Source organism: Dermacentor andersoni, chromosome 1 (genome assembly GCF_023375885.2).
Source record: "Dermacentor andersoni chromosome 1, qqDerAnde1_hic_scaffold, whole genome shotgun sequence".
In the NCBI taxonomy this organism is placed as follows: Eukaryota; Metazoa; Arthropoda; class Arachnida; order Ixodida; family Ixodidae; genus Dermacentor; species Dermacentor andersoni.
This window is the reverse complement of record NC_092814.1, coordinates 51,412,911-51,437,137: the sequence shown is the minus strand read 5'-3', so window position 1 is coordinate 51,437,137 and position 24,227 is coordinate 51,412,911. Positions and strand designations below refer to the sequence as shown.

Here is a 24,227-nt window from a genome sequence, read left to right as displayed (position 1 = left end):
AGTCAAGCAACCGTGCATTGCGGAGAAGCAGATGCTCGGGCCAATTTTTGTATTTCCCGACGCCGCCGCTGCAGCGAACTGGATTGACACAAGTTATCGCCAGTCAAATTCAAAGCGAATCCGGCCGACCTTGGCGTTTGCTGTTCGCGTGCGGGCTAGCTGCGGAGAGCTAGCTATATAGCTATGTCAATGTAGCTATGTCAATCCTGTGAGAGAAAAACTTTCACTACACTCCCACAGAAGGTTACTTTTGGTATCCCTGCAGTGAAAAGGCACATAATGAAGTGGTACTTGCAGGTGTGGCTGATATCCAGTGTGGCTGATATCCAGTGCCTGCTGCTAGTAGGTGGGTACGCTTCTACAGCAAGTCTAATGGGGTACCAGTGTCGAAATACTAATGGTTGGTCATTGATTCACCAGTAATGTTTTAGACTGCCTACACGTTGAGAGCTTTGGCACATAAGCAGGTATCCCTAATATATTTTGTTGGAATACAAAAAGCAACAAAGAGCGATTTGGTGCAAAAAAAGAAAGAAAGCTAGGACCAGGATTCGATCGTCGGACCTACTGATCCCAAGCCCGGTACTTTACCACTGCGCCACGCCAGGAGGAGAACGTGAGGGGATAATATGCCATGTCAAGGATCGAGAAGCAGTTTTAGTTTCACAGAGATGTCTCGCTCAGTCATGGTAGATGCGCTATCGCCCTGCATATAAAACTCACGCGTGTACCACAAAGAAAATTTTGCTGTCCGTATTCAGCAGCATGCTCGGAAGTGCCACAACATCGATTTTCACTTGCGACTGGCATTTTAACTTTGAAAAAAGTCCTAAATAAACCGCCGACCCGGGACGCTGTATGGGCTGTACTGCTGATTTGGATAGCTGTTTCTTGTTCTTCACGCGAAGAATATGCAACGTTTTCTTAGTTCAGTGATGCCTTTCAGTTGACACGTCTGTCTAGTCATATATCTTCGTCAGAGAAGCGCAGGCTAGTGCCGGGAGCCTTCCGCGACAGCACATATATACCTGTGTTTATGACGCGTCACATCGGCGCTCATCACTACTTGTGCTGGCACTGTAAACATGAAAAAATGGTTTATTTAACAACACCGATGCGAAAGCTGAAATATAGAGTGATTTATCCGTGTTAGACTTCTTGATTCCTGAGTCTAGACGCGCCGAGAGCGTGCAGACGGACTCGGCGGATACGCTAGGCCTAAGCTTCGGTGGGGACCGATCTCGGCGCCTTTTTCTTGACGATCTTATGCTGTCAGCTGTTTCGATGCGCTTTGTTTGCGATTAGGCGGACAAGCAGTCCAAAAGCGATGCAAAACCACCAACTGTCGATCGACGATACGGTAGGCATGCCGCCTGCAAAAACGGAGAGCGGCTTCACCGCACAGATTTGGTTGCTTCCCAGGCAAGATGGCGGACCTACGCGCAACTCTGCTACCTGTGGTAGCATATACAGTAACTCTATTTCATCCTAGACGACAGCGCTCGTTTCTCCCCTGGCGGTATATGTTTCCGCCGCTTCCCTTCACGGTCGCGCCCGCGTTCAGTTCGCGCTGCGCGCGAAACGTCTCTTGTTTGCGACGGCGCCTCTTTGGATGAGCGGAAATTATTATTGTGTTGTTAACTGTCACGACAGCAATGTAAACACGAAAGAGTTGATGCCACCAGTGAAATTCTGCCGATTCACAAGAAAATGGTACGAAAAAAGCAGATGACAGACACGGATTACTGCGGTGCGCCGAACGAAGTAAACAACTGGCAAACGAAGCGAGCTCGTTCATTGATCACTCGTGAGTGTATGACGGTTTTTATATGTAACCCACATGAATTTCATGATTACTCGGTATATAAACCTTTTATTCATATATAAACTTTCAGTTGTTCGACCAGCGCTTGTCCTGTCTTCTTTCTCGTGTTTCGTTTGTATGTGCGCTGCCCAAGAATGGAAACCAATTCTGTTGCATGCGCTAGCAAGGGCCGAAGTTCACGCGTACCGAGAAATTGAATATTTGCACGATGTATTGAACATGACTGGAGTTCATTCCTGCATCACCACTGCACCGATCGATCGAGTTACCGGACGATACACGCCCGCGTCTTGGTCGCGCCGGCATTGCTGAAGCAGAAATGATTACTAATACTTTCAACTTTCGTCTCTTGAGCACTGTTAAAAATGGCCAAGCTATTTACATTGCTACCTCTATTCTATACTGCAGGGGACGTACTAGTTAAAGTTGTGTACCCATGTCGTACTTGTGCTATGCGGCGATATATTTTGTTTATTTCCGCACAGTGTCGATGGAAGTCCGTTGTCGCCATCAGAGACAACACGGATTTGCAGCAAACGTTTTGTGGGAAACTGCAAAAATGACTTCAGCTAACACGCATCGTATATGCCGACGATTTTTCCGGCGGCACATACGATGTCGTTTCCAATTACCTGCTCAGCGTCACTTACATGGCTAAGCAGACGCTGCCCTTTCGCGGCATTGCAGCCATAAAAATAATCGCCAAGCGTACCGGTCTTAAAGGCAAATAGAAGGGTGTACATCGTCCTTCGAATAAAACGTCCATGCACACACACGTAGGCACACACTGCGCGCGGTACCAAACGTGCCCAAACGCGCAGTGGAAGAGGCATACACCCGCTAGTTGAATTTTGTCCCGCATGCGGCGCTCTCACGCCGGCGCAGCAGCGCCGCTTGCGGTGCCGTTCTTGTCTATATTCAAGGAGCAAAAGCCCCCAGATTTCCTCTCGCGCCCGCTCTCAAGCCTGTTTCACATGCAAGCGAAAATGCTCGCGAATCCTGCCGCCGCGCCGCAGAAATCTGTTTCGAGCGGCGGCGGCGGCACTAGCGGCGGGAGCGGCGAGGTTCGGGCAAGTTGGAATTTCGTCGCAGCGGCAGAGCGGCAGCACCGCTTCCGAACGGATGGATATGGCTACGTGGATGGCTACGAACGTGGATATGGCTACGCGTTATTTGCGTAGCCATATCCACGTTTTAGACGAAGCCTCTTACAACACCAGCCAACACGAGCCTCGCAGACACATATACCGTCATTCCCATGACGGCACGGTGTCCCCTTAAGAAACTCCCATAGACGGTGGCGCCAGATTACCCTCTAGGTGTTATAGTGAGACACTCTATGCTGCCCCTTCGCTACAGTGTACTAGAATAGGGGCAGTGTGTTCAGGAAGCGCTCGCCGCTGAGGCGCTTCATGTAGATAGCACGAGATGGCGCTGCAGGAACATGGGTTGTTTAATGGGCTGTACGGAACGTACGACGCAGCGCCAGCGCTGCATGCTGATATTTTGATAATCATTTTCTGTCGCAATCAAATAGACGTGCAAATCCTCGGCGGGTGTTAAGATGCACACCCGAAACTTACTTCATATAAAAGATGAATTGTATGTGCACTCCTAGCGCATCTCAACGCCAATTAGACGAATTTATTAACCTGACAGCAAAGGTTTTGCAGACACCGAAGTAGTGGCGTAAAGCCGTTAAATTTGTTTTGAACCACGGTGCCTCGTAACCAGAAATAATTTGAACGGAAAAGTCCGCTGCAAATAACGCAGTAGTAAAGGAGATCGAATTGATTTAAACTAACTCGGATTCCAGGTGCACACATTTTCTTTTGCGGTTCGCATTCATAAAAAAGCGGCCGTGGCATTCGCGACCCAACGTCAAGCGCTTAGTTCCTCAGCCGCTGTTGTAGGAGAGAAGGCAAAACATTATGTACGTACATAGCCCAAAGCTAAAGAGCTTGCCTGCTTAATTGGCCTTTACCTTCTTTCGCGATAAACATTTGTCCCTCGTTCTTTCATTCTGTTTTGCGAGCCCCCCGCAACTACATTTGCACAGCTTATTCGTGAATTTTTTTATTTACATCATGAAGTGTTCCCGAACGTCAGGCTCATGTGCGAGTATGAGACATACCGACATCGTACACTTCTATGGAACGAATAAAACAGGTAGGAATGACGCCAAGTAAAAGGTATCTCTGCAAAACTACACACGTGCACCAGTATGCCAAACACAGAAAAACAGTGCAAGTACATTCCTACCCAAACAATGGAGACCTACAGCGGAATTAATATGCGCAAATATATTACTTAATTCATTTTTAATTATATTCACAAAATTAGCTTTTTGAATGTACCAGAAAAAGTTGTGCATTCAGACGAAAAAGACAAAGAAGGTTCAGCATACATATGTTGCACCAGCCTGCTAAGAACATTATAGCTAACTTTAAAGTGCAATTTCCTTTTTCGTCGTGCTTCCCTTCACTGATTAACACCTTTAACGTAAAAGTACAGCCTTGTTAGGAGATAAAAACGCACAACTGCTGATGTGAAATCTTCAGCATGTAATTTGCAGCCTATGGCATAGCCAAATTTAAAGCTTTCACTAGAATTATGACATCAACTACGATGTTGCTGCAAAGCTCTTTGCTGAAGAAGGTTGTAAATATATTCCCTCAAGTTTCTTTAGTGCTTCAAAAAGCAACTTGGAGGGATACAGCAATCCTCCCCTGTCACAAATTTCGTGAATTTTGAGACTGCTACTGACACTAGAGTTCTGCAAAAGAAGAGAGCGGCAGTCCTCACATTTCTTGCGAATAAAAAATTTCTGCGCGACATACCCTGCCATATATAATGGATGAGGCGGTCATCGCTCCTTTCCTCCACATAAGCCCAGTGCTCTGCTGGAGTATTGTTTAGCCTTTGCTCTACCAGCGTCAGATTTCCAGCTTCAACTAACTCGTCAATTGTGACGCAACGTCCCCTTCCTTGTCAGAATTGTCAGGTGAGTGAAGTAGCGATACCAAATCTTTATTGACCTCTGTGTTCCCTGTTTGCATTGCCTTCGCCAAGATATAAAAAGGCAATTCACAACAATCAAAAATTGAGACGGCGTTGGATGATCGTTGGATCCGCGCACGACTACCTCACAAGACGTTCTCCAACTTTTATTGGCTTAGTCTAGATGTCAATAGGTATTTAAAACCCTCTCCTTCCAAGTATTCTAACAGAGCTAAAGTGCTGCACAATGTCACACAGAGCCTATCTGCCGTCGACTGGCTCAAGCCGCAAAGCCCTTTTGCAATGGAAAGCATATTTAGCGCCAGCGAACAAGGACAGAAGGGAGACGACACCACAACGTGCTAACTTCAACAACTTGATATTCAGGAAACACCCGCCTATTTAACACATGCACAGTTAAATAGGCGGGTGTTTCCTGAAAATCAAGTTGAAGTTAGCGCATTGTGGTGTCGTCTCCCTTCTGTCCTAGTTCGCTGGCGCTAAATATGCTTTCCAAGTCAGTCTACCAACACGCCCAACAAATGGCAATCCTTCTGCATGTGACTCCCAAGGAGACAGAAACTCTAGGAATTCCTTCACAGCCTTTCAGAGCAAACACACGGCAAGCACGCTGCAACTGGCCGCAACACACGGAGAACGCGTCCGTACAGCCCGTGCAACTGCAGCGCCGCCGCATACATCCGGGACCTGTCTACGCTCCCGGCTTCAAAGCGGTGCGTGGCGCGCTCCGCCGTCTGAACACACTGCCCCTATCTAGTACAATGTACCTACGCTATAGTATAGTGTACGCTACGCAGCGCACGTTTGTTACAGTTTTAGTTGCCCTGCGAGATGTTCGGATCTCAGAGGCCATATGCCGTCATTGCGGCTATCTACCAACTGCAGCAATAGATGGCGCTGACATCTCGAACGTTTCTTTCGTTAGGCTTCGACTCGTTCGAAACGAGAAGCGATCTCAAAAACTGCAAGGTTAACCACACCACTCTGTCGTTGAAGCTGCCTGAGACTAAGCGAAAGCCGTTTACACAGTAATTTGCTATGAACGAAGTGAATTTTACAAAAGCAACGCCAAATTCAATTCTAAGCGGGCAGTCGGGACCGCCGCCATGTTTCACGCAAACCACGCGAAGACGCTAAATCTGAGAAGTAGCGTGTATACGCTATGGGTCAGTTAGCGTTCTGCGCATGTGCAACAACGACCCACTATATTATAGCGTACGCAATGGTATAGCGCACGCTAAACTAAAGCTGTCCAACTCTAGCCCACGCACTCATAACCGCCAGCCACTGTTCCTCTGCGAGGCTGCAGGTAGTTCGCACTTCAAACTTTCCCTGCTAACTAAATAAGGCGGTAACCACAAAAATATCATTATAAGCACGTAATTTTGGACGTTTTCACTCGTCTATTATAGTGGAACGGTGAAAGCCTAATTCTTTATTGAACTGAAATAAAATGCATGCTTTGTTGCAACTACTTATTGTCAAGTTTCACTTCAGTTGGCAGTGAAGTTTCATGAGTAAAACGGGGTCAGCAGTGAAATGAATTGTGCTGTGGACTTTTGAAGAGTGAAATGCTCAGGCTGTCATGCACTTCGTCCATGTCTGTTGCACACCTCATCGCTTCCACCCATGAAAAGACTTTTCAAGTACAGCAGACGCACTGGAGGTATCAAGTATGACGCCATTTTGAAATGGTTGCATGACGACGATTTTGTTTGCTTCTGTGATTGGCTGGCAGAGTAACAACCATGAGCGGTCCGTGCGCTTTGGGTGCCAACTGCTGTTTTTTTTAAGCTGTATTCCACTACAGAAGGGGTAGGGCAGCGGGTGGCACTATAGTTGGATACAACTTAAAAACACAGCAGTTGGCTACCAAGGCACACCGACGATGCCAGGTTGTTTTTCTGCCAGCCAATCACAGAAGCAGACAAAATCGTCGTAATGCGACCATTTCAAGATGGCATCGTACTTGATATTTCCAGAGCATCCACTGTTCTTGAAGAGTCTTTTCATCGGTGGAAGTGATGAGGTGTGCAACAGACATGGACAAAGTACATTTAGTCTGAGCATTTCGCTCTTCAAAAGTCTGCGGTACACTTCATTTCACTGCTGATCCCGGGATGTTTTACTCATGAAACTTCACTGCCAACTGACGAGGTAGCAATGAACAGGTTACAGAGGCTCCTTCTATAACTAGCGATGAAGTTAGAAGGGCCTTGCAAGACATGAAACGGGGAAAAGTGGCAGGAGATGGACTACCAGTCGATTTAATCAAAGATGGAGGAGACATAATGCTTTAAAAACTAGTGGCCCTTTATATGAACTGTCTATCGACTTCAAGAGTCGCAGAGAACTGGTGGAATGCCAACATTATACTAATCCACAAGCCCGATTTTTGAGTATGGGTCCGTCGTCTGGGATCCACATAGCGATATCAAAATAAAAAAGGTGGAAAAAATTCAGAGAAAGGCAATAAGATTTGTATTCAATTCCTTCAGCCGGTATGCATCACCAAGTGCTATGCTCGAAACAGCAGAACTAGTTAGCCTTCAATAACGGCGATATAAAGAACGATTAAAGTACATGTATCTGCTCTATCATGGAAAATCAGGCATCAACAAGGACACGTATGGCGAGCCTCTCGCTCGTCGATCAACTCGGTCTAACTGCGCTAAGCAGCTTAAAGATTACTACTGCAAAACAGAAGCCTTTAGAAATTCATATTTTCCCCGAACCATTAGGGAATGGAATGTACTTCCTGCTGCGGTGGTTGCCTGCGACACCACTGAATCATTCTTAAAGCTGCTTAAAGAAATTTTATAAATGATCGGGGTACATCCCTGCCCTCCTTTCCTTTTTTTCTTTTCTTTTTGGCCTGTCCTTCCATATAATTGAACGCATGTGCTTTCTGATGCTTCTGCCACTGCTACACATTTTTACACACTACCACATTACGTTTGTCTGATAGGATGTATGTTCTGAAATCGTTTGCCACGCGTTGTATACATATATTCTTCTAGTTTAGTTTTTCTGTCTCTTGAGTGTTCGTCAACTTGGCGCTAAGAGCAGTTTACATTTTCTTCTTCTGGAATAGTTTCACATTGTTAGCGCTAAATGCTACATTTTCGCAAATGACAGGCTGCTCATGTTTTCAAATTCAGTGTTATTTCATTTTGCTCACGCTTCACACCTTGTACTCAATGTATTGTTCGTCATGTATGTAACCACTCCTGCTTAAGGCCTCTAACCAGAGGCTGGCAGTAATCTTGAAATAAATAAATAAATAAATAAACAAATAAATAAATAAATAAATAAATAAATAAATAAATAAATAAAAAGGGAGACGTTAAAGAATTGAAAAATTATAGGCCAGTTAGCTTACTTCCAGTATTATATAAAATATTCACCAAAATAATCTCCGATAGAATAAGGGCAACACTGGAATTTAGTCAACCAAGGGAACAGGCAGGTTTCAGGAAGGGACACTCTACAATGGATCACATCCATGTCATCAATCAAGTAATCGAGAAGTTCGCACAGTACAATCAGCCTCTCTATATGGTTTTCATAGATAACGAAAAGGCATTTGATTTAGTTAAGATACCAGCAGTCATAGAGGTATTATGTAATCAGGGAGTACAGGATGCTTACATAAATATCTTGGAAAGTAACCGCAGAGATTTCACAGCTACCTTAATTTTCCACAAGTAGGAAGATACCTATAAAGAAAGGGGTCAAACAATTATACACAATTTCTCCAATGCTATTCACTGCGTGCTTGGAAGAAGTATTCAAGCTATTAAACTGGGAAGGCTTAGGAGTAAGGATCAACGGCGAATATCTCTGCAACCTTCGATTTGCAGATGACATTGTCCTGTTCAGCAACACTGGGGACGAGTTACAACAAATGATTGAGGACCTTAACAGAGCTATATAGAGTGGGGTTGAAGATTAATATGCAGAAGACAAAGATAATGATCAATAGCCAGGCAAGGGAACAAAAGTTCAGGATCGCCAGTCAGCCTCTTGAGTATGTGAAGGAGTATGTTTACCTTGGTCAATTACTCACAGGGGATCCTGATCATGAGAAGGAAACTTATAGAAGAATAAAATTGGGTTGGAGCACATTCGGCAAACATTGTCAGATCCTGACTGGAAGCTTATGGCTCCCATTGAAAAGTAAGGTGCACAATCAGTGCATTTTACCGGTGCTGACATATGGGGCAGAGACTTGGTGATTGACAAAGAAGCTTGAGACCAAGTTAAGGACCGCGCAAAGAGCGATGGAAGGAAGAATGTTAGGCATAACGTTAAGAGACAGAAAGAGAGTGGTCTGGATCAGAGAGGAAACAGGGATAGCCGATATTCTAATTGACATTAAGAGAAAGAAATGGAGCTGGGCAGGTCATGTAATGCGTAGGTAAGATAACCAGTGGACCATTAGGGTTACAGAATGGCTGCAAAGAGAAAGGAAGCGCAGTCGAGGACGACAGAAGACTAGGTGGGGTGATGAAATTAAATTCGCAGGCGCTAACTGGAATCAGTTGGCACAGGACAGGAGTAATTGGAGATCGCAGGGAGAGGCCTTCGTCCTGCAGTGGACATAAAATAGGCTGATGACGAAGTGAAACTTGGCAATAAATAGTTGCAGCGAAGCAAGCATTTTATTTCAGTTCAATAAAGAATTAGGCTTTCACCATTACACTACAATAGACGAGTGAAAACATAAAATTGCGTGCTTATAGTTTTATTTTTGTGGTTACTACCTTACTTCGGTAACAGGGAAAGTTTGAACTACGAACTATTTGCAGCCTCACAGAGGAACAGTGTCTTGCGATTATAAGGGCGTGGGCGAGGCTTCACTACAGACTTGAATTGTATTCGACTGTACTCCGTTTCACACATCAGGTGTAACGCTGTGGAAGCTACGCAAGTAGTGTAGTCTCCAAATTTTATCACTCCGCGTGTTCCGTGTATGCTTCGCTGGGCGGCAGCGGCGTTTGCTTGCACGAGCATGCACATGAGGCTACCATGAAAGGAGGCAAATAAAAAACAATAACAAGCAAATTGATATAATACAATATGTTAGCAGCCGAATCAGCACATGGTTTGTCTGCTTCTAAGGGCAAATTCTTATTTTCATTCAGAACTGACCTTATATAAAGAACATTTTGACAAAAATTGGTCAAAAGACACTGAACTGTTTCTAAGTGCGAACACAGCCACTGCAAAAAGTACCTCTAGCCTCCACAGCATTGCACCTGATGCATGAAACCGAGCACTCTCCACATGGCTCTGGTGGCGTCGCCAGTAGCGGCGGCGCTGCAATCGACCACTCCTTAAAAAGCAGCAGACGAAACGCTTGCATTCACAGTGACGCATGTAAATGCTTGGTGCGCACAGGTTTTGATCCGATTTTTCTCCCGAAGAACTTTATTTATTCTGTAGTCTATCAGACAATAAAATGCGCATTGTTTTTCCTACACATGCTAAAGCAGTCTCTAGCCTTGCTCTGAAGAATACGCACTTTCGATCGCAATTTAGTCCCATCCGGATGAACTATTTTTCCACACTATAGAAAATGATCACTCGTACACGTTCAGCAATCAGGATTGAGTTTGTTTAGCTTACAGTGCTCAGGGAACAGACGACAGTCTATATACGATCGCGAGGGATCAGATTCGGATTGTACATAATCACAATCGAGTGATGGCGTGAGAGGGAATTAAACGTAGCTGTCACCACAACATTGAAAGTAAGTTTAAATTAAGCAGAAGGGTACGCATTTGGGGTGGTTGGTTCATGATTACGAGCAGAAAGCAGCGCTAAACGACAGGGCAAAGAGAAGGACAAAGACCACAGCGCTGACTAACAATAAGGTGCTTTATTCTTTTGGAAGCATATGTATATTCTACCACTACCACGAAGAACAGAACAAAGAAAAAGTGACAAATTCAAAAGTTGTAATCAATGAGATAGGAACGCTATCTACTTCGGAAGGAGTGAAACCAAGGGGTGGCTTACACATGTGTCACCGCTATTATGGATGTGAAAGGCTTCATAAATAAGGCACGTGCGTTCATCATGGTATTTTGACAAAAAGGCTAATCTTTAAGACGGCTGCGGAATGCGACCTTGTCGGACAAAACATAAGGCCTGCACCATGTCTGCACCTTGGCATTCATTTCAACTGTCACGCTGAGCCTGCACCGTAGAAATCGAGCAGCATAATTTCTTAACTTCTCGTGAACCACTGTGAACTGGTTGACAGTGGTGCACGCAAACTGAACGGACCTAATAAGTAATTATTGTATGAAACTCTATGGGCACGCCCGCCCGCTGTCACTACAGCGCGCAGTGTATTCTGTCTAGCGGCAGCCACGTATAGGTTTTCTGTGATAGGATGTGCTCTATCTCCACGCTGGTGCCACTGAGGACGCCAAAGGCAGCTGGGCACGCCAGCAACGCCGTGACGCGAAACTGTGCAGTTTTTAGCGGCGATGTCTAACCGCGACATGTGTGGCCGCACGCACGCATTGCACAAGAATATACTTGCTTGCCCTTAAGAGCTGTGCCCTAAAGCAATTGCAAACCATGAGAATCGAAACAAGCGCGAGCGAGAGCTGACGCGAGCAGACGATAGTACAAAACAAGCGGTTCGGCTGAGGCCAGGTACGAGTACGCATCGAGCAGTCAGATGGGTTCACACGACACCAGTTTCCTGCATGCGCACGTCACTGAAGGGGCCGCTCTCATTGGTCTCTGCCTTTCGTGGCTTTTATTTCCCGCTCCGCGTTCGCTCGGTTACGCCGACGCTCGCCACAGGAACAGGCGCTTAAGAGCTACGCTCTAAAAGTAAAGGAAATATGGCGAAATTCAAGAAAATAAAGATTGAAAATGCTGAACCCTAACCGTACCTTTAAACACCGAGGTTTGGACCACTGAAATAACACCAAGAGTGCTCTGCTTGGCCAGTTACGGAATATTAAGCATATCTTCATTAGAATGTAAACAGCTTATTTCTCACACACATTTCGTAAAGACACAATATTCTGGAGACAAACTTTCACGCCAGCAATTGCTACAACTTAAAGGTATAAAAATACCAAGTAAAAATTTTGTAAAAGACATGTTTGTTGCTCACCACTGTTCGCAAAATGGCTTCCGGTTAAATTTTGGCTGAGATATCACGCTTCAGATGTCAGTACTTTAGTTTTGGCAAATCAGTATGGCAGTTAGAGACTAAACCTAAAATGGGGTTGAGGGGGGTGGATAACCAAAAGAGGGTGCAAATTTGTTTCAGTACAGCAAACAGCGCAAAAGCTTACAACATGGATAAACTTGTAGACCGCATGGCCTGGTATTTCAATAAACATACACCAGGGGGGCTATTCTCTGAGTGTCCACCTAGTGGACATGTTCATTTCGTGTGCTGCTGAACTGATTGGCTGAAGGCACCTGTCTCCTTCTTACGCCGTACCCCAGCTCAGCCAATCAGAACTTCAGCAGCAGAAGACGAAATGGAGATGTCCACTAGGTGGACACTTACAGAATACCCCCCCCCACCCCCCCCCCCCCCTCCCGGATGAGTTGCACACAGACTTGGAGGAACAAGCTTAAAGTGCAAGCCACTAAAAATTCAACATACACAAACCTGCAAAATACATCAGAGTAATTAAATGTGTACCTTCAAGTATGCAAACTTTTTTCTTCAGCAGGGGTAAGCTCCTACTCTGGGAAAGCTAGAAAGTAAACTGTTGCTGATTGTGCAGCCGAGGTTCCAGTCCCTAGATTTTCCTCATGCGTTGCTAGGCTAGACACGACCTTCAATGAACAGCCTTTTTTATAAGGCAGACATCCAGTTGTGATCACTCGAAATGTCAGAAACTATGAGAAGGCTGAGAAAGCAGGCAGACAGCTACTCTTCTCAGTGGTCAAAGGTACACGCTAGTTCATGCCATTTGAGTGACAAATGCTGCACTGATGGGTTCGGAGTAGCAGAGGCTGTGCCATTGTATTATGAAAAAACCAGCCAAAAAAAGACGCACACAGGAAACATACAAGAAGACAGGAAAGAGGCTATTCCTTCTTTTTTTGGCTGGTTTTTCTTAATACAATGCACCAACTAGCCCAACAATGTGTTTTGTTGTGCCATTGCATTGTAAAAGCAAACCTCTTTGCCATTAACTGCACGGGTCTGTGATTTTTGCCTTGGAGCTGACCAGGCATACAGGCGACTAGAAAAAAGAATTGATGAGACTTGATAAATGAATGCTGGTGTCAAAGCATTCCCTCTGACAGAAAATACTCATACTATTACACCTTACTATTCAATCTTCATTTAAAGGGTTAAAAGATGTTGGGTTGACAATTTGCATGAACCCAAAATTCTCAAAATGGCAAAATGTTAAAGATCCAGGGAAAACACGGGGAAGGCGGGAGATGGAAATTCAAGATGATGAGAACAAGCAAAATGAGAACGAGGCAAAAGTGGGAGCCAATGATTTGACAAGTGGACTTGTCTTTTTCAAGGTGACATACGCTTTCCTCGGCACAGTATATATAGGTACGGTTCTTCCAAAGAGGAGAGGGGGTAGGGCAGGTGGGCGAGGCAACAACCGAGTGTATTAACGACAAGCATGTAGAATTTAAAAGCAAGATGTACTATTCAACATCGGTGGAGAAATGTGAGGTAGTGCAGTGGGTGAGCCGGCCATGTGTTTTTTCGTGGAAGGGGCCTGGACAACAAAAAGGGGGGGGGGGGATTATCTGCTCCTCTGGAGGTCAGTGAGCTATCATCTCTCTGAAAGAGAGAATAAAAGAAGCGGCAGAAAATGGTGCTCATGGAAAAAGAAAAAAGTTACTAAAATGGAATAAATATATAAATAAAACAATAAAGGAAAAGAAGAAAAGAAAAAAAAAACACTAAGCAACCCAATGAAAAATAACTAAGTGCTGTTGCCTATAGCTTGAAATTTAGCATAGTGAATTGATTCTAAAGCTCCCTTTGAAACGTTTATGCCTATGGGTTGCAATGTATTGAACTTATGGATGAGGTATAATTCTCTGTATTTTCTGTCTTGCGCAGAATGGTAATTTGACCGCAGGATGTAAAGCTTAAGTTGATCAAAGTTATGACCTGGTTGGTCGAAGTGCTCGGCGACAGCTTTGGGAAGCTCTTTAACTGTGTCCACACAATGTCCGTCTAACCTAACGTTCATTGAATGCCTCGTTTCACCGATATATTGTTTCTTACAGAAAGAATATTCAAGCATATAAACTATATCAGAACTAGTGCAAGTAAAGCCAGTTTTCACTTCGTGTGTATAACTATTTGCGGTGCTTTTAATTTCAATATCACTTTGAAGTTCCTGCAAGTTTTGCACCTGGGATGACAACATACCTTTATTACGGGGGAATGATGCTGGCTGACTTTTGCATGCACTAACATGTGTTTAAAGTTTCTGTTGCTGCGATAGGTCAACCTTAGTACCACCGGGAACGCTTTTCTCAGAAGCTCGTTACTTGATAATATTGGGTGGTATTTTTGTAGGATGTTGTTTATGTTTGGGAGGGCATTAGAATATTCTGTTATAAAGGCTGGTGGTCTCTCAGATTATGGCATAGGCTGTTTCTTAGCTAATTCCAACTGCGTCTCCAATTTCGACGTGGCGTCATAAGCTCTATTGAGGCAACAGAAACTTTAAAGACATGTTAGTGCATGCCAAAGTCTGTCAACATCATTCCCCCATTTTAGCACAGAGAAATCGGGAATTATGATATTTAATGAAGAGACGAGTAATTACGTAGCGTCAATTCAACAGCAAGTCATACCCATAGTTAAGCAATCTAAATACCTTGGTGTTTACATAAACGAAGGAAAGACTTACTCAAACACCCATCAAGATAATCTGAAAATAAAGGGGAAGCGGAACGCGGCAATAATGAAACATACAGTACTTTGGGGCCACAATAAATATGATGTGGTGCGTGGAATATGGAAAGGAGTAATGGCGCCAGCACAAACGCCATTCTATGCTTAAAATCAGATATTTTGTCGGGGTTAAAAGTTAACCAAAGATCAGTAGGCCTTGGGAGCCCACGGCAAAACCACAAATGAGGCAGTGCAGGGTGACATGGGTTGGGCTTCGTTTGAAGTCATAGAAGCCCAGAGCAATAGTATTTTTCAAGAAAGACTCGGAAACGTGGATCAAAATAACTGGGCGGCTAAAGTGCACAAGTATCTGCGCTTGAAAAGCATGGATACAGAATGGAGGAAGAGATCAAGAAAGTTGGAAACAAAGTACAGGGTAATTGAAAGTGTAAATAGACGACCAGGAGTTGTAAAAAAAAAGTGAGAGATCCAGAGACAGTGAAGTGGATGCAAAGAATGGAAAGAAAACAGACCACGGATTTACAGTAATGAGAAGAAATTAGAAGGGAAAATCTGTCCAATAAAACGAAGGGAAGTGCCTTGTATTTGAGGCTTGGGCTGGTTGCCAAAGGGCAAAAACATACCAGAGCAAATATTTGCAACAAGATGAGGCACGTATATGCTGCAGCAAAAATCTGGAGACCACTCATCACATCTTAATGGAATGCAAAGGGATTCACCCAGTAAGACCTGTAGGTAATATACGCCTTCCAGAAGTTCTTGGATTTCAAGTGGACAGAAGCATCAACATAAGCAAGAGTAGTTTGAGTATTGGTAGGAAAAATCAGGGAAGAGACTGATATGACCAGATCCGTAACAGGTATAGGTAGCGGTACAAGATAGATAGAGAAGTTTTGAGGAAGAGAAAAAAGATTAAGGAGATGTAAACAAAAATGCTAGAATGAGAAGCATGCATAGCATACCTGAGTAGCTCAAGGAGGCTAGGTGATTATTTGTCACTGCCCCATTTCAAAGGGGATGCCAATAGATCATCATCATCATCATCATCGAGTCGAGGTGGAGTGTTGACTGGAAGAACATTCTAGAACATGAGGGTGAATTGACATAAAATTCCAGCCTCAAAATAGAGAACACATACCGTATAGGCCACTTATGGAACTTAGACGGATATGTTCGGTAAGCTTGTTAACATTCATGATTTTGAAGCAGCACAGAAAACATGACTACGAAAGGAAACATGCCCTTAGCCCTCATGTGCGCTTCCTTTCTGCATCAACTTTTTTTTTCTTTCTTTTTTTTGTGCTGCTCTCATATCAACTCCCACCAAAAATGCTGCATGCCTCAGTGCACATTTTTCTGCACTCATAAACAAGAAAGCAGACTACTGTGATGTGATGAGCAAAGATATTAACATTATAAGAAATTAATCAAGTAGGAAATTCCACATTTGAAATTTTTTTGTGATTGCACACAGTGCATGTAGAAGTATGATGCAAGCACACACAGTTTGCAAGGTTGAAGAGCTGGAATAAGAAAATTTTATTGTGCAATAAAATCAATTAATGCACATTATCAGTGTCAACAACCAGCACCTCTAGTGGCTGTGACCTCCATCGAAAACACTTTCTTTTTTGATCAATATTATGGGACAACTAAGTACACAGTTCATGAAATAGAAATTTCCGGAAAAAATGGCGCCTATATATTAAGTTGCACGTCAAACATTCAACAATGCCAGCACAAAATGGCGTTTGCTTTTAGGGTCAACTTAATAGCATGTGCAATTCTAAGCACGGAAGCCTGCGAAAAATAACCCAAAACTGGCGCTATTTCTTCCTGTTAAAACAAATGCATGATTAAAATTTGCCAGCAGCTGCACATAGTTTATAGCATACGTTTCCAGCTCATTAAAACAGAGCATCCATAGAATACATGCAAATGTGTGAACAGCTCAACTTTTTAAAGGATAGTTTAACAACATTACTGGTATAAATTTGTCCAAGTTGTGTTGAGTGATTTCGATCACTGCACATCGGATAACATTAAGATCAATGCAAGTTTGCTAGCATGATAGCAGCTGTTACTTAGTTTTCTAAGTGGCTAACATAAATTATGTCCACTAGGAATTTAGAAGGCTGCAGAACAAAAAATGCCAGTGCAACATATCCAGGATTCCTGGGTGTGGTTCAAAATGGCTGGGAAAAAAAAAAAAAAAGCATGTCACCTTGTCACCATGAGCTGCTCACATTAAGGTTGCCAGACATACTGTTCTAGCCTGGACAGTCTAATTTTGTGGCTTCCAACCAGCTGTACATCTATTTTCTGTCAACAGTGTCAAAGTTACACAAAAATTCCATCTTGCAAATACTGCTCTTGCACCTTCTGTGTCACTGCACATGTTTCACGCAGAAAAGTGACAAGCTAAAGGTTCAGTCATGGCTTGTGATGTACGCAGCAGATTTAAGGGGTCGTTGCCTGCTATGTACTTAAGATTCAGCCAAATTTTGGGGGACCGCTGTACTTCCGAAGGCAGCAACTGCAACCAAGCAAATGCTTTTAATTTGCATCTCAATGCCTTCTACTTTGCCTTAATGAACCTCTCAGTGCCAAAGTTATTTTAATAAACAACTCCACCAAAAGTGTCATCGAGACAAATGCTTCCTGTGAACTACATGAGAAACTTCAATAAAGAACTGTCTTTAATCAGTACATATTCTTACAGGACTACCATAATAAAATCAATAACTATATGATAATAATTCTAGGTCACCTCCTTCCCTTTATAGCCGAAGTTTCCACTCATAATATTGAGAGGTTTGCTCTTGAAGGAGCGAAATCTCCTCCAAACTTTTTTGTTCATGCAGAGTTGAGCTAATCAATGTTTGCATTTTATTTATTACCCCCTGCAAGTAGTCGCAATAAAGATTAAAAAGGCGGCAGCAGTAGTGGTAGTGGTGGGGGGGGGGTGACATGTTTTACAAAGACTGCAACAAAATGGGTTAGTATTCCATGGTACAAAATTAATATGAGGGTGCGACAATAACAAGTGTTGAACAAGTTGCATACAGGCAGGGTAAGAGTGACAAGTGCTTTTCATCGCCTTCTAATCAGATACAAAGTAAGCAAATCACCTGCAACATAACAGGCACTTTCAGCAGTTTTATCAATATATAAAGCAGCATTCTTTTTGGGCATTACACATTTATTATACTCTATTCACACAAGGCACTTTCGAGCGTCAGATCATGATCAAATTTCTCAATCGTGATCGGCTCTTTTGTTCAAGGTGTGGAAGAGAGAAGATTGTAATTGAGATATTCTATACCAATTAGGTCCAATCGCAATCAAAAGTGCCTCGTGTGAGCAGGACATTAACAAAAGGAAATATGACCATTGCATGGATCACAACTATTTCAGTAGCGCCATTGGTCAGCTGAATTCAGTGCTAAGAAAATTGCCTCAAAAGGCTATGAATTAGCTTGTGTGCAGTTACCTTTATCATTTTCACGTGGCATTTCCCAAGCAAGATAAAAGAAGCCCTTTCACTTTTTCTGGATTACATTGATGATGTAAGTGACATCATAAGCAAGTCAGCTCAGCTAAGGTTGTTTGCAGATGCCTGCATTTCATTCAGCGAACTTGCTAGTCAAAATTACCATGTAGTGCTAATCCTGGCCTTGGTAAGTCTTTTCTGTGGTGTTAGAAATGGAGCATACAACAATTTTGACACAACTGTTTTCATGAGAGTAACCGACAGGCAAAATACCTTGGCAAAAAGTCAGAAAGCCAGTGTAAAACTCAGTGCAATGCAATCATAATCATGAAGACAAAGTAAAGCTCAATTCTACGTTACTTACTGCTTTAGTTTTCTATTGTGTCAACTGAATGAGACAATGTATTGATGCAAATAACGTCCTTTCCACTGGGGCCATTTTTAGGATTCACGACACACTGTACAAGCATGAACGAACAGGACAGAAATTGAAGCAGACACTGCCACAGCGCTTCTACGTTGCTTGCAGACGACTCGTCCAGTCGCACTTGCACATTGTATCATGAATCTAAACCAACTAGCCCGCCAATGTATTTTAGCCATTTTTAGGTCCTATAGCAAGCTGCAAAACACAAAAGGCTCCTACCATGTCCTAAACTCAATAAAATTCACTTCAGGTCAACCGTCATATCTTAATTACTCTCCCAAAATGTACACCTTCCCAAATGCAAAATGTGCTAGCTTTTGAAGCAAACAAAGCAGCTGTTGCTGATGGATGAGTTAACTAAAATTCGGGAACACTTTCTTGAATGTAAGGCAGAGTTCTTACACTATAAATCACAGTGCAATATAGTGCTGGGCTCCATGTGTACTTTCAGGGTGTCTACCAAGTTGACATTTCCAAATTCCTTGAGTTTTCCAGGTTTTCCCCGAGTGCCTTTGAAAAATTCCCTGATTGATGCAGAACTATGTTTTATGTCAAGATGGGCTGAAACCATATCACCCGATGCTGTCACTCTCTAGTAAGCATGCGAAAAATTTAAAAAAAGAACGACATAGTCCAATTTGAATACCAAGGAGTAGTAGTGTTTATGTTATTCAAAAAGAGAATAGAAGGGAGGGGTTAGTAATATGTGCAGCAAATAAAATGTCTTCGAAAAAATTGCAAATCGAGTCAGACATTCTCAAATACGAATAACAAGGAGATGCATACAGAAGCAAATATTTTTGAATATGAGCTATTTCTATCAACTGATAGCAACCTCAGTGGTATGAGGCCTGAACGTTGTCACAATTGAGATTCTCTCTCAACAGCTCTTAAATCAACCTCAACTGTCCTGACATACTCTCAGCCCACGCACAATACCTCAGTGTTGTGTTTGACTGCTTTAAAGAGTTTATTTTGGTTTGGATGAGGGACATCTGCATCTCAGCATCAGCCAACACTGTTTTTTGAGCCCAAGCTCCTTCAAAACGGCGGCAGCGCGCTTCCTTTCCCGTACATTCCTCAATGCGTAAGTCCTTTCTGTTCTTGTCCTCCTTCCGCCACTCGTTCGCCCCACAAACCACTTGAAGGATCTTCTTGATCAGTTGCACAGTCCATGTCCAATTTTTCGAACTCCCTAGGGGCCGCGAAAACATCAGAAAAATCGTCCAGTTGGAAAAAATAAATGCATGTAATTTACTGCCCTTAAGGGCTCAAAACGCCACAGGCACATTCGAAAACACTCTGAAGGCCTGCCGGTACACGTATTAGGCATATCGGTGCTCGTACTGTGACAGGAAATACCAAGTGCACGCATGTATAATTAAGGAATACATACTGTGTCCCATGGCAATAGCCCCTTCCCACGCTTGTTATGGTTCACTGCAATACTTTTGTGTATGCTTCAAGTAATATTCGTGTATGGGGCGAAGCCGACTTTCGGGAACCGGCATTATGCAACGCACCATGCTTTCCAAGCTTCTAAGCCAATCGCGAGGACCACAAAGGCGGAGTCCGTGCCATTGCTAACAGCAGCGAATTCTTTCAATAAAAAACGCGGCACTCAACGGCAAGAAGCTTCATAGCGAACGTCGAAAGAGCTAGGCCTAGCGTTGCCGCAGTAGTGGCTACGACTGCCAGCGGATCTGCGTAGTTCGAAGCGGCAAGGTAATCAAAACGGCAGCGGTGGTGGATTTGATTAATGCCGTTTCGGACCTGCAGCAACGGCAAAACCTCCAGAAAATCGGGCGGCGAAGAGCTTTTACGTTCGAAATTTCAGACGTTCTGATACACTGACTCTATGGGGTACGTGGTGGTGCCGCGAAGCCGTCCAAATTATCGGGAATCCAGAAAGTCGATCGTTGATGGCACAATGGCAACTCCTCCAGCCGACGACAGGGCATTAAAGACGACTCATTACGATTCCTGTCTGTTACTCGAGCCAGCATTACTCGACTTTCGACCTTTTCAATAAAATTACAGCTAATTTTCCCTGATAGAAGCACAAATTCCCTGAGTTTTCCCTGAGTTTTTCCAGACTACTCAAAATCCCCGAGAATTCCCAGTTTTCCCGATTGGTAGACACCCTGACTTTGAATTCAGTGAATCCTCTGCACAGAAGCAAGGCTGGTTTTAAGCCAGATGTCCCTAATAACTACAACTGCTGATTGATGGTTAACAAGTTTTTCAGAGACATTGCTGCAGTCCTGCATGCTTTTCTTATATTTCTTTTTCTCATTATGTCACGCAGCAAATCCATCAAAGAAAAAAAATGAGCAAACTTTGCCCGAGTACATGCAGGAAGGGGAGAAGGTTCTCGTGGCTCTATATCCAAGAACATGCACCTTCCTGCCAAATATGACAATTTTTTCAAAGGCTTAAGCAAAAACAGATATCTGAGACTCAAGTTCGATGTTATGTCCACATACTCTTTTTCAGCCACATTTAAAGTTTCAAAAACTTGTATTTTCCTAAACAGGTACCTCATACAGGTGTTTCGTTTGGTCTGCCTCTAGGGCCAACATTCAGAGTAAAGTTTCAGTGCAGAGATACCCTTCAATGCACTGAAAAGCTTCACTCACCTGTGTGCTCTCAGCAAGCAAACAAAAGGTAATGTGTTATGACTGTGTTGTTCCTTAAAACTGTTGTCTGCCCTTTTGCTCATCAAGAACACCAGAACACCTAGGGTTCTGCTTCCATGAGCTGCTTTGTGATGCAGAACAGCAGGCAAAGAGTATTTAAAAAATGTTCGATGTGTTTCAGATGACCTCTTCCACTGAATGTGTTGTGACCCTTCTTGGGGTCATTACTTAAATTTTGGGAAGCACAGGCCCACTGGATTAAAAAATGTGCCCAAATATTAGGGTGTAGATTTTCTTACTATACCCATGAATAAAAGCAGAGGAAACCACTGGTGCCTTAAGTGGTCGAACAAGGAATGTCGCTGGAGCCAACATTGCGACAAGCCCTTTCGACGACAGTAGTTCCAGTGACATTTCTTGTTCGACCACTACTCATCACTTCAAGCCTTTATCTTCCTGTGAACTTCTGTCTTGCAAGGAGTATATTGTATTTCATATGCACTGTAGCATGCTCAAAGTAAATCAGTATTGGTAAACTTTGAACAGGCACTCTGTGGTTATAACAAGGTACAGACAGCACCACAATGTAAAGATAACAAAAGACAAGCCTGTTACAGCACAGGCTTGACTTAACACTAAGTGAGGGTAGGCTCACACAAAGAAAACAAAACTAGAATATTGACGTCTAAGATTTTAAAAAATAAAGAAAGCATAAGGCACATTTTTTTCTTATTATTATTATTATTACTAAAGAAACGTCTTTTGTCACTGAATGCACATAATGGAATTGTTTATGGCCTGGTATTCTATGCCTTCTAATGTGCAGCTCATGCCTCTTCTAGGTTATACCCAAAGCTTCACTTTCTATCACATGTTACGGTCATGCGCACAAAAAGATACGTCCAGACCTAGTTCTGCTTGCTACCCTGTTTGAAATGGTACAGCCGTGTGGAATTTTCTTTGAAGTTGATAGGCAGCTTGCAGTCGACCAATGAAGCCCCATAGCATGCGGCTCCCAGTGCAGCTGATACAATTGGCTGGAGGAGAGTGAACTCGCAAACTTTGGGGCAGAGCACATCTTCAAAACCTGGAAAAATAAATATATCATTTCACATCATGTTTCAGAGAAATTGGCAGGCACCAGGCCTTGGTTAAGCACTGCTACAACATCAATATTACAACTTAGGTTTTTCCCAGGTTCCTAGTGGGCACTAAAAAGAAACACTAAATCAGTTTCGATTGACAAAGAATTCTTCAAAACTTTATTTTTGTTAATTTCATGGTAGTAGGTTGACCATTAAAGAAGTTAAAATGGAGGTCAAATTTGCTTTCGTTTAATTTCGTGCTGAAACCCCAACACCGATACATCAGTGTGACATCACAAAATCTAAGGTACTTTTTCATAATTGGGCCACTGTGGCTCAGTAAATGGTCTTTAAACTGTTTTAGTTCACTCTTTGGATCTTCTAGAATACAATGCAGTCAATCTTTACCAATGCCAAGCAAAGGCGATAAAAATGTATGACATCATGGCGAGCTGGTGTGCGTACTTCAAGGCACAGTCCCCACCAATCTTCTGTTTTTCTTTTCTGTCTTACCAATTCTGATCTCAAAGTAAGAGTGGCTTTAGTGCATTGCAGAAGTGCAGTTTACTATACGTATCAAATAGTTTTTTCTTTTTAGTGGCCATTTAAACTTCATAATGAGGAACTCTGACCAAATATAGTCGAATGGCAGCTACTAGGCTGCTCATCATCGTAACTGTGGACTGACTCATTGGACATAGAGTTATGAGCCAGTTGCCCTGCGGGTATAGAGGATGCTGAAGTGTAGAGCGGATAATAGGAGGACGAAGTGAGGTCTGCTGTCTGCCATCTTTATTGTTGCTGCCGCACTTTTAGCGCCCTTGTACATAGTGTAAATAAACCCCCTTTTCTGTAGATCTCCTCATAACATCTTTGGTGGAGGTGCGAGGTATATCTGAAGGACACCATAGAACTTCGCAGCGGGCATCTTGCGGGCAATACTACGATGTCAACTGACAGGCCCACTCGCTCAACTTCGGCTACCACAACATTGGTTATCCTGGCCCAACTCCGAGACCCTGGTACCTTCTCCAGTACTGATACCATGGACGTTGAAAACTGGTTAACCGAATATGAGCGAGCCAGCAAGAACACGAGGTGGGACCCAATCATCATGCTGGCTAACGTTATCTACTACCTCAAGGAAATGGCCCGTGTTTGGTTCCAAACACACGAGGAGGAATTGAATAGTTGTGTCCCCTGCAAGCAAAAACTACAGGAGGACTTTGGGAAGCCAATCGGGCGCCAGCGAGCCGCCAAGACAGAACTTTCGTGCTGGGCCCAAACATTAACTGAACCATACATCGTGTACATTCAGGGCGTGTTAGCTCTGTATCGGCGGGTTGACAACAAAATGCCTGAAGCTGACAAAGTTAACCACATTCTTAAAGGCATCACCAATAACGCCTTTAATTTACTCGTATATTACAAGGACTGCTCAACCGTCGACGACATTATAAGAGAGTGCTAACGCTTTGAAGAAGCAAAGAGCCATTGTGTCTCACAACAATTTGTTCGGCTCCCTAATACCGCTGCTACCTCATCGTGCGAAGACGTCCAGCCACCTGGTGCCAAAAACTTACGTCTTGTCTGGCGAGAGATTGAGGCTGCATCTCCGTCAGTTCCTCATGCTCGTTCTTACGAGTCCCGCCCGGAGTATCTTTGATTCAAGCTGTCGTACACAAACAGTTGGCAAATGCAGGCATCCGCCCTGTCTGTGCTGTAAGTAGCCCTATGGTTGGGAATTTCTTTTGACCTATCTCGAATACCACAACCCAAACCAGTGGCGCACACACGACGACAAGGCAATATGCTCCAAGTGCAACGGGATAGGTCATATTT

General features: G+C 43.5%; 1 protein-coding gene across 2 annotated transcripts in view; it reads right to left on the bottom strand.

The window, feature by feature from the left end:
* The window catches only part of LOC126545368 (hexosaminidase D-like), an 87,623-nt gene that overhangs the window by 33,017 nt on the left and 30,379 nt on the right, over nt 1-24,227 (bottom strand). The window contains exons 9-11 of one of the 2 annotated variants that reach the window (XR_011895078.1): nt 22,209-22,387; nt 15,704-15,822; nt 11,991-12,094 (exon numbers count right to left, since the gene is read on the bottom strand). The gene's annotated coding sequence lies outside the window, so the exon portion shown is untranslated. Of the gene's footprint in view, nt 1-11,990; nt 12,095-15,703; nt 22,388-24,227 lie in introns of those variants that run through there. The other variant, XM_050193179.3, reaches the window with a different exon arrangement.